At 41.6% G+C, this 8,032-nt stretch overlaps 1 long non-coding RNA gene across 1 annotated transcript in view; it reads right to left on the minus strand.

The window, feature by feature from the left end:
• Positions 1 to 815: 815 nt before the first annotated feature.
• Positions 816 to 8,032, minus strand: part of LOC109395232 (uncharacterized) — a 57,073-nt gene continuing 49,856 nt past the window's right edge. Inside the window, exons 3-4 of the long non-coding RNA XR_002126595.1 lie at positions 2,080 to 2,183; positions 816 to 971 (exon numbers count right to left, since the gene is read on the minus strand). This is a non-coding gene — a long non-coding RNA (uncharacterized LOC109395232). The remainder of the gene's footprint in view (positions 972 to 2,079; positions 2,184 to 8,032) is intronic.

The following is an 8,032-nucleotide window of genomic DNA, read 5'->3' on the forward strand; positions in this document are numbered from 1 at the left end:
GCCCAAACAGAAAAGAGGTGCGGTGCTCACAGTCCCTCACGTGATCACATGATCACATGATCAGATGCGCAACACCTGTTCACAGAGACCTCCTGTCGCTCGCTGGCTTTTCCCCTGCATAGAAGAGCCCTCCTCTTCCTAGGCACTTCTGCATCTTAACCTTTCTGAGTTTTTTTTTGTAGAGTTTGTGTTTTGTTTTATGGGGTTTTTGGTGTTTGTCTTTGCTTTAGCCTTTCCCAATTCCTTCTAGTCAATTCTACCAGGCATGGTGTGCAATGAAATTTATTTATTTATTTTTTAACAATTATGCACAGGAGCAGAAATGTCTGCTTTCTGGTACAAACCTTGAGGATACACAAATGACAGGTTACACCAGAATTTCTTTTAAAGGCCTTCTAAGAAACAGGGAAATGCATGCGTGTCTCTCCATAGCTCAAGCCCAGGGCTGCGTCCCCTGACCACCTGGCACACAAGGTCCCCAGAGCCTCTTCTTCCTCTCCTTCACCATCCATAAGCAGCAGAGTTGTTTTTTATTTATTTTAAGAATTCTATTGTTAATCACTGCATGGGAAATAGGAAATAGACAACAAAAATAATGAATATGGGAAAGTCAAATTTTATCAAGCTCTCTAGTAGTGGCTGGCCCCTGAAATACTTGAGGGTCTCAAGTGAAGAATTAGGGCATCATAAGGCTTGGTTGAATGTCCTCTCCTTCCCCGCCTCCCTCAAGAGTCAGCTTCCTGGCCGGCCGAGTGGCTCAGTTGGTTAAGAGCTCGCTCAAGAGTTTGAGCTCTGAGCAACAGCGGTTCAATGCCCAGCCCAAGCTGAGCTGCCGCTGAGCTGCCAAAAGGTGGCAGGATGGCTCAGCTAAAAAAAAAACAACAAAAAAAAAACGAGTCAGCTTCCTGCATCTGCTGCCTGTCAGCTCTGAGTCCGCCAAGCAGCTGAAGTCATTCTCTGCTTGTCACACCCTATGGGAAAGGAGAGCAGAAGCCACCATCATCCATTTTCTAGAAACTTGAGCATCATCCATTTCTTTTTTTCTCTCATCTCCTGCCCCTCCCTGCAGCCCAGTCAATTCCATATCAAGGTACCTGGTGTATGTATTTCCTTCTGAAACCATCCTTCCATACTGCTTAAGATTAGGGGCCCATCATCTCCTATGGAGCTGCTGCACCAACCTCCTGTCTGGTCTCTGTCCTCTGGTCTATGCCCCTCCAGTCCTTTCTCTACCTGCCTGCCAAAGCTATTGTCCCAAATGCAAATCCGGCCTTGGTGCTTCCTGCTGAGAAAGCTCCACAGGTGTTCAATGCTGGAGGACCAAGTTGAAGTTCATTGATTGCCAGAATAGGTCCCTCACACTCCCACACCCACCCACCCCAGTCTCAGCCCCAGCCACTCCTTCGGCTGTGCCTCACTCCTTATTCCAACACACAGAAATCCTGGCCTTTGCCCAGGGGCTTCCACTGTCCTCTGCCCTCTTCTGCCAAGAATGACCGTGTGGCCTGTTTTGCCCAGTCTCTGTTTACACCAGTCGTTCGGTGTAATTATTAACAGCCTCCCTTTCATTCTCCAAAGTGTCTTGGTTTGGGCAACAAGCTATGTGATCATATCAGATTTGCCCTAATTCTTTACCTGGCAAATCTCTGCTCATCTTCCACAATCTGCTCAGTGTCAGTGCTAGGGAGCCTGGCCTATGTCCCGCAGGGGAAACCGGTGGCTCCTTCAGTGCTCCCTGCACCTTTTATGTGTAACTCCATGACAGTGGTATTGTTAGGAAGTTGTTTACATGTCTGTCTTCCCTGCTAGACTTCTTGCGTCTTATGTGTCTTTGCATCCCCATCCCTCAGAAGAGTCCCTGACATGTAGTAGGTGTTCAATTAAAGTTTGCTAAAGAGGAATGAGAAACTTAATTCATTAAATATCTATTAAGTAAGAGCTATGTGCCAGGCACTGTTGTAGGCTCTTGGCAAACAGATGACCATCCACATTCTGATGGAGTTTACATTTAAGTGGAGGAAACAGACACACATGAATTCCTGAAGAAATCACTGGTAAGGGTATAGGTATGGGATTTACCTGGACGAGGCAGGCTCACTCTGGGAGCTGGGGCTGGGGGTCAGCTCCCCTTGAGGCATGAGGCTGTCTGGGGGATGAGAGCCACCCTGGCCAAAACACACATTCTGTCAGAAGGGAAGAAGCAAAATGTGATGATGAACGCAGGGTCAGAGAGATGCTACAATTCTGGCTTTGAACACGGAGGAAGGGGCCACAGCCAAGGAATGTGGGTGGCCTCTTGGAGCTGGAAAAGGCAAGGAAATGAATCTCTTCCGAGAATCTCCAGAAAGAAATACAGCCCTGTCACCTCCTTGATTTTAGCCTAATTGCTAGGGAATTGGTAGTGAACAAGGTAAACATAGCTCCTTCCGTCAGGGAGATTATGGCATCCTCCCATCTGTACCTGTTGGAACCCCTTGTGCTTCAAGGTAAAGTCTAAATGTCATTTTTGCTCTGTGAAGTCAGTCCTGGTCTCTTCAGGAAGAAATATTCTCTCGCTCGTTAAAACTACTGCTTTGCTCCATTTGCACTGCTCCTAGAGTATATACCACATAAAAAATGTGAACATAAGACATGTGGAGATAATTTTTTCATCTGTGTAATACCTTCAACATCTAATGGGAACACAGGGAATGAATGAATGAAATAAATGAATGAATATGTTAACAGCAGTTATCAAAACAAACAAAAAAATCACCCACCAACTGCCAAACCTGAACCAACTGTTTAAGAAAACAAATATTTGAGACATTGTCAACTCAGTAGAAGTGATTTCAGTGCCTTGGGAAAGAACACCTGGGGAAGGGGGGAGGGAAGGGATTGGGGGCAGCGGGGGAAGGAAGGGGTTGGGGGTGGAGGGGGAGTTCATTTATAAAGCAACTGGTAGTTGGCCTAGAGATTAAGAGGATAGATCTGGAAGTCTTTTCCATAGTTTAGTTATCTTGTTCCATTATGGTTTGTTTCTGAACTTGGCACATGGAACGAAAGCACTACTTTCCTAAAGTCACAAATCCTTAAAAACACTTCTCTGCCATTATAAACATTTGAAGACATACAAAGGCATAAAGATGGAGATTAGATTCACCCATAATCCACCTCTCAGACAAAATCACTGTTAACATTTTGGTGTATTTCCTTCCAGTCCTTTTTAATTTTTTTCTCTGCAAATAGAACCTGCTCTGGAAATCTGGGTTTCACACTGGTGCTGAGGGGTGGGTGGACTTACAGAAGGAGAACATTTTGTTTTCCATATTAAAGGAGTGTAGTCTTTTGTCTTCTCTCTGTTCTGCCTGTCCTCACTGCTGACTCTCCCTTTTCCCTTTTTCTTCTATTTTGTTGTAGCTCTTCTCCCACTGAACCCAGAGTTCTGGACTTGTGACCCTAATTTGAGTCCTCACTCTAATCTCTGGTCCCCACATCATGTCCCTGATCAGGATCTCAGAGCCCTATCACTTCAAATCCATTCACCACGCCTCCTTGACTCTGTAACAAGTGTCTGGACCAGGTCTGATTTACTGTACTTTTTTTTTTAAATAAGCATTTTCCCATGACAGTAAAAAGGGCTTTGTGAATTGAAACGAATGGTTGTATATTATTCTCTTTTATATTTGAGCATAATTATCTTAACCATTCTCCTAATATTGACTTTGTGTTAGTTTCAATTTGTCACTATTACCAATAACATTCTGATGAATATCTTTGTAAATAAATCTTTAACCCAATATCAGATTAATTTCTTAAGTCAGATACATAGAAATAAACGTATTAGCATACAATATTTGATACATATTGCAAACTTGACTTTTAGAGAGTGTGCAAGTTTACACTATAGTGTCTGTCTTGGTGCATTGTTGCCAACATTGTGCATTATTGTTAAAATAAAGACAAAAGGGAATGTAGGAACAGAAAGGAGCTTCCTCAATGCAACCAAGAGCATCTATGAAAAATGTACAACTAACATCATACTTAATGGCGACAGACTGAATGCTTTCCCCCAAGATCAAGAACAAAGCAAGAATGTCTATTTCCACTGCTGCTTTTCAACAGTGTATTATTTTAAAATATTTTTAATATGAGATTTTAAACCACTGTACATTTTAATTTGCATATCTTTGTGTTCTTTTCTTATGTTTGTTAGCAATTTGCATTTCCTCTTTTGGGAATTATATACCTGTGGTCTTTGCCCATGTTTCTGTTGGTGGCCTGGGGCTTTTTAAGTTATTTCTATGAACCTTCTATTTTTTTGTCTTAAGTATTTATTCCTACAAATTTGTAGTTTGCTGTTTCTTTTTGAATGCCATATTTTTGCCATAGAGTAGTTTATGGGTTTTGTTTGTTTGTTTTTTGTGTGTGATCAAAACTATTTTGTTTTTTTTTAAATTGCTTTTATGTCAAATCATTTCTTATAGTTCTGCATGGTTCTACAGAAACTATATTGCTTCTGTATTTAAGAACTACTTGAGTAGTTCATGGTCCTATTATTTTCATAACCAATTTCCCTACGAAGAATATTTCTTATATCCTGCAGCTGGTGTTATCTGTGTCATTACAGTGCATCAACAGGGGGAAAAATGGCTCAGAAAATTAATTTGCAATATTGGTACAAAGTTATAATGTGCTGAATTTATACTGTTCTGAGTTTTCATCTATTAAATTCAATTAAAAGGATGGTGAGGTTGATAGTCAAGAATCATATAAAAACATAAAAATTCATAATAGAATTTCACAGGAAAGGGTAGTTTACTTTGGACTGAAACTTCACCTTACTAATTGTTCAAAATGGAAATGGAGAAGTGTCTTCTCGGTTCAAGAGTAGCTAAAGAGTAAGGAGAATAAATGAGAAGAACAGTTATTTTCATGGGCCACTTAATCAATAGTGTTTATTGAGTATGGAATTTTTATAGGTTGTATAAAAGGGGACGATTTTCTAATGTTAGTCTGTTAGTTTACAAAAGTGACACAAAAGAATCTTCTATTTGACTTTATTTGTACCTTAATCTTTGTATAAGTATTTGCAGGTTAATAGCTTTGACAAGTTACCATATTTTTATTATACCTCATATTTTTTTGTCTCATAATGAGTTTGGGTGTGAGTTGACAAGACAAGATGTACCTCAGGGTAACTATTTTCCAGAATTATTATAAGCATAGGATGAGTCAGATTTTTATCATAAAAAATTCTCAACATAAAGCAAAAGTCCAGAGGAAGCAATTTAAGAGAATAACTTAGACAAAAGTACAAAAAAAGAGTCCTGAATTACTGAACTTCAAAAAGAATTTATCCATCAATCACAATTTCAAAATACATCAGTGGAAACAGAAGAAAATTACACTAAACAGCGTCGCTGAAAAGTGCTCAGAACATGTGAAGGCCACAGCACAATTTGGACCCCCAGCTACCTGGCTTACGCCCCTTCTCCTGCCCAGTTCCGTCCTTTCTAGAATTTTCTTTCTGAACCATCACAGTGCCTGCACATAGTAGGGACTCAATAAATGGTAGCTACTATGAACACCTTTCTGGTAGGTCCTTGGGGAACAGAATCAACATTCAAAGAGTTATCAAGAGGGTGGGTTCTCAGAGGTGACTGGTTAGCTCAGTTGGTTGGAGCGTGGTGCTAATAAAACCAAGGTTGCCAGTTCAATCCCCATATGGGCCACTGTGAGCTGCGCCCTTCTTAAAAAAAATAACGAAAGAAAGAAAAAGGGTGGGCTCTGGGGCCAAGCTGTCCAGATTCAAATCCTGCATCCGCTATTAACCAAATGTGTGACCTTGAACATGAATACTTAACCTCTGAGTGTCAGTTTACTCTCATTTAAAATGGAAATCATAGTAACATCATAAATTTATATCCGGATTAAATGAGACCAGCATAAAAAACATCTGGTATATAATAAGCATTTGGTATACTTGAGCTGCTCAAAAAGCACAACCAGCTGGTATTTCCTCTCTACAGCATCCCATGCAAGTAAAACAGAATATATATAAACACATTCTGAGGACCACTGAATCTGTTAGCATTAGGTTTAGATGCATGAAATAAATAAATACTCACACACACACACACACACACACACACACACAAACCAGCAGTTTAGAAAAATAGAAACTAATTTTTCTAACATAAATAAGCCAGAAGGTAGGCAGCCCAGGCTGCTCTAATGGACACACGATTATCTGGACCTGGGTCGGCACTGCTCCGCCCTCTTACCTAGCGGTCTCACACTCCGGGAAGGCTGCCTGATCTCTACCATCTGATCTCTTTTTCTAGGGAGTGGGGAGGAGAAAGTGGGGAAGCCGGCATGCCCTTACCCTTTAAAAATATTTATCAGTTGTATCCAACACTTCCATTAACATTCCAATGGCCAGAACTTGGTCTCAGAGTCATGCTGAGCCATGGGGGAGGCTCAGAAATACATTCGGAGTGGTCCTGCGCCAAGTCAATAATTGGGTGTTCTCGTATGGGCATTAGGGAAGAAAAGAGGGTTCCCTACTACAGCCTACTGGATAACAAGCTGGCTCTGAGCGAGAAACGGATAATAGTCAAGGGAAATGAGGGCAACCCCCAGATTTATGTATTTGTTTTTCTGTCAGGGCACAACTATCAGTGGTTTGCTTTATGCTTCTATCCTAAAAATCATTAAGAGGATTATATTCTCAGCTCCTCTGGAAATGCTTACCAGAGTATCCTTCTTATTCTGACCTTCTAGGCTTAAAAGAGAGAGAAAGCACTTGGGGGAGGATTTCAAAGAAAAGCCACCAGGAGGACTAACAGGTCAAAACAAGACCTACGAAGACCTTTAAGCGATGCACATGAGTCAGCCAGGGAAAGAAATGGCTAGAGGGTGGCTAAAATAATGATGTCCTGCTACCTAAAGGGCTCTGACACTGAAGAGAAGGAGGATGATTAGGAAGATGGCCAGCTGTTCATCTCCACTAAGGGTCAGAGAGAAGGGAAAAGGGAAGCAGAAGTGACTTAAGGTGACCCATAGAACAAATGTGCTGACAGGGGGTGGCTATTAAAATACTACATGTGGAGATCACACATTGACATCTCTGAACACTGAGATATTTGAATTTGCACTTCCTGAAGGCAGGGCATGGGGACTGGCGGGGCAGCTGAACAACTTGAACTGTTACAGTTTCCTGTCCCATGCCTCAGTTTCCCTCATGGAATAACTGTTTCCGAGTTCAGAAAAAAGGATGCTATGTTGATGTGAAAGTTAGCATGCGTGTAAAAAATAGTGACTACACAATATCAGTATATTGCAGACCAGATTCTACCAAGAGAGAGGAATGAATTTCCTGTTTTACGATTCCAGGTTTTAAATTCCAAAAGTAGTACCATGGCTGTCCAGTCAAGATGGTACAGTAAGATGCATTTCATCTGCTGCGAACATTAGGCAATGCCAAACAAAATATGCAGAGAGAAAACAAAAAAAGATATAGCATGGCTCAGAAAATGAGATAATTACTTACAAGGACCAGAAACAGAAGAGAAACAGGAAGAGCTAAGGGAAGCAGAATCTGGTACCTGTGGCTGTAGTTCTCAAGGTGGCAGTGGCAGCTGAGAATCTGGCTTCTCTAAAGTGCTCTCTGTACTTGACACTAAAGACCAAAGCCACACTCACTGCTGAAGCCAGAGGAAGGGGTATAAGATCTCCTTTTTCTCTTTTCCTTTGTCGTTCTCCAAATCCCACTCCCAAGGGTAACTTTTCCTTCTGAGCTCTCTTGCTGAGGACATTAGGGCATCAGCAGGTCTTTCTGCTTCTTCTCCTCTTTCCCTATTTCTGTTCAAATCTGCCATTGTTCGTACACTTTCATTCTGTTCTAGAACTATAATTAAGTCTTTTGTGCTGTGTATATAGATTCATTGCAAAAACAAGTAACGTGGCCCAGCTGTGTGGCGTGTTGGTTAAGAGTTGGCTTGGGACGCCAGCTCTGAGCAGCAGGGCCCTGGTTCGGATCCCACAGGAG

Source organism: Hipposideros armiger, unplaced genomic scaffold, assembly GCF_001890085.2.
Source record: "Hipposideros armiger isolate ML-2016 unplaced genomic scaffold, ASM189008v1 scaffold_459, whole genome shotgun sequence".
Taxonomy (NCBI): domain Eukaryota; kingdom Metazoa; phylum Chordata; class Mammalia; order Chiroptera; family Hipposideridae; genus Hipposideros; species Hipposideros armiger.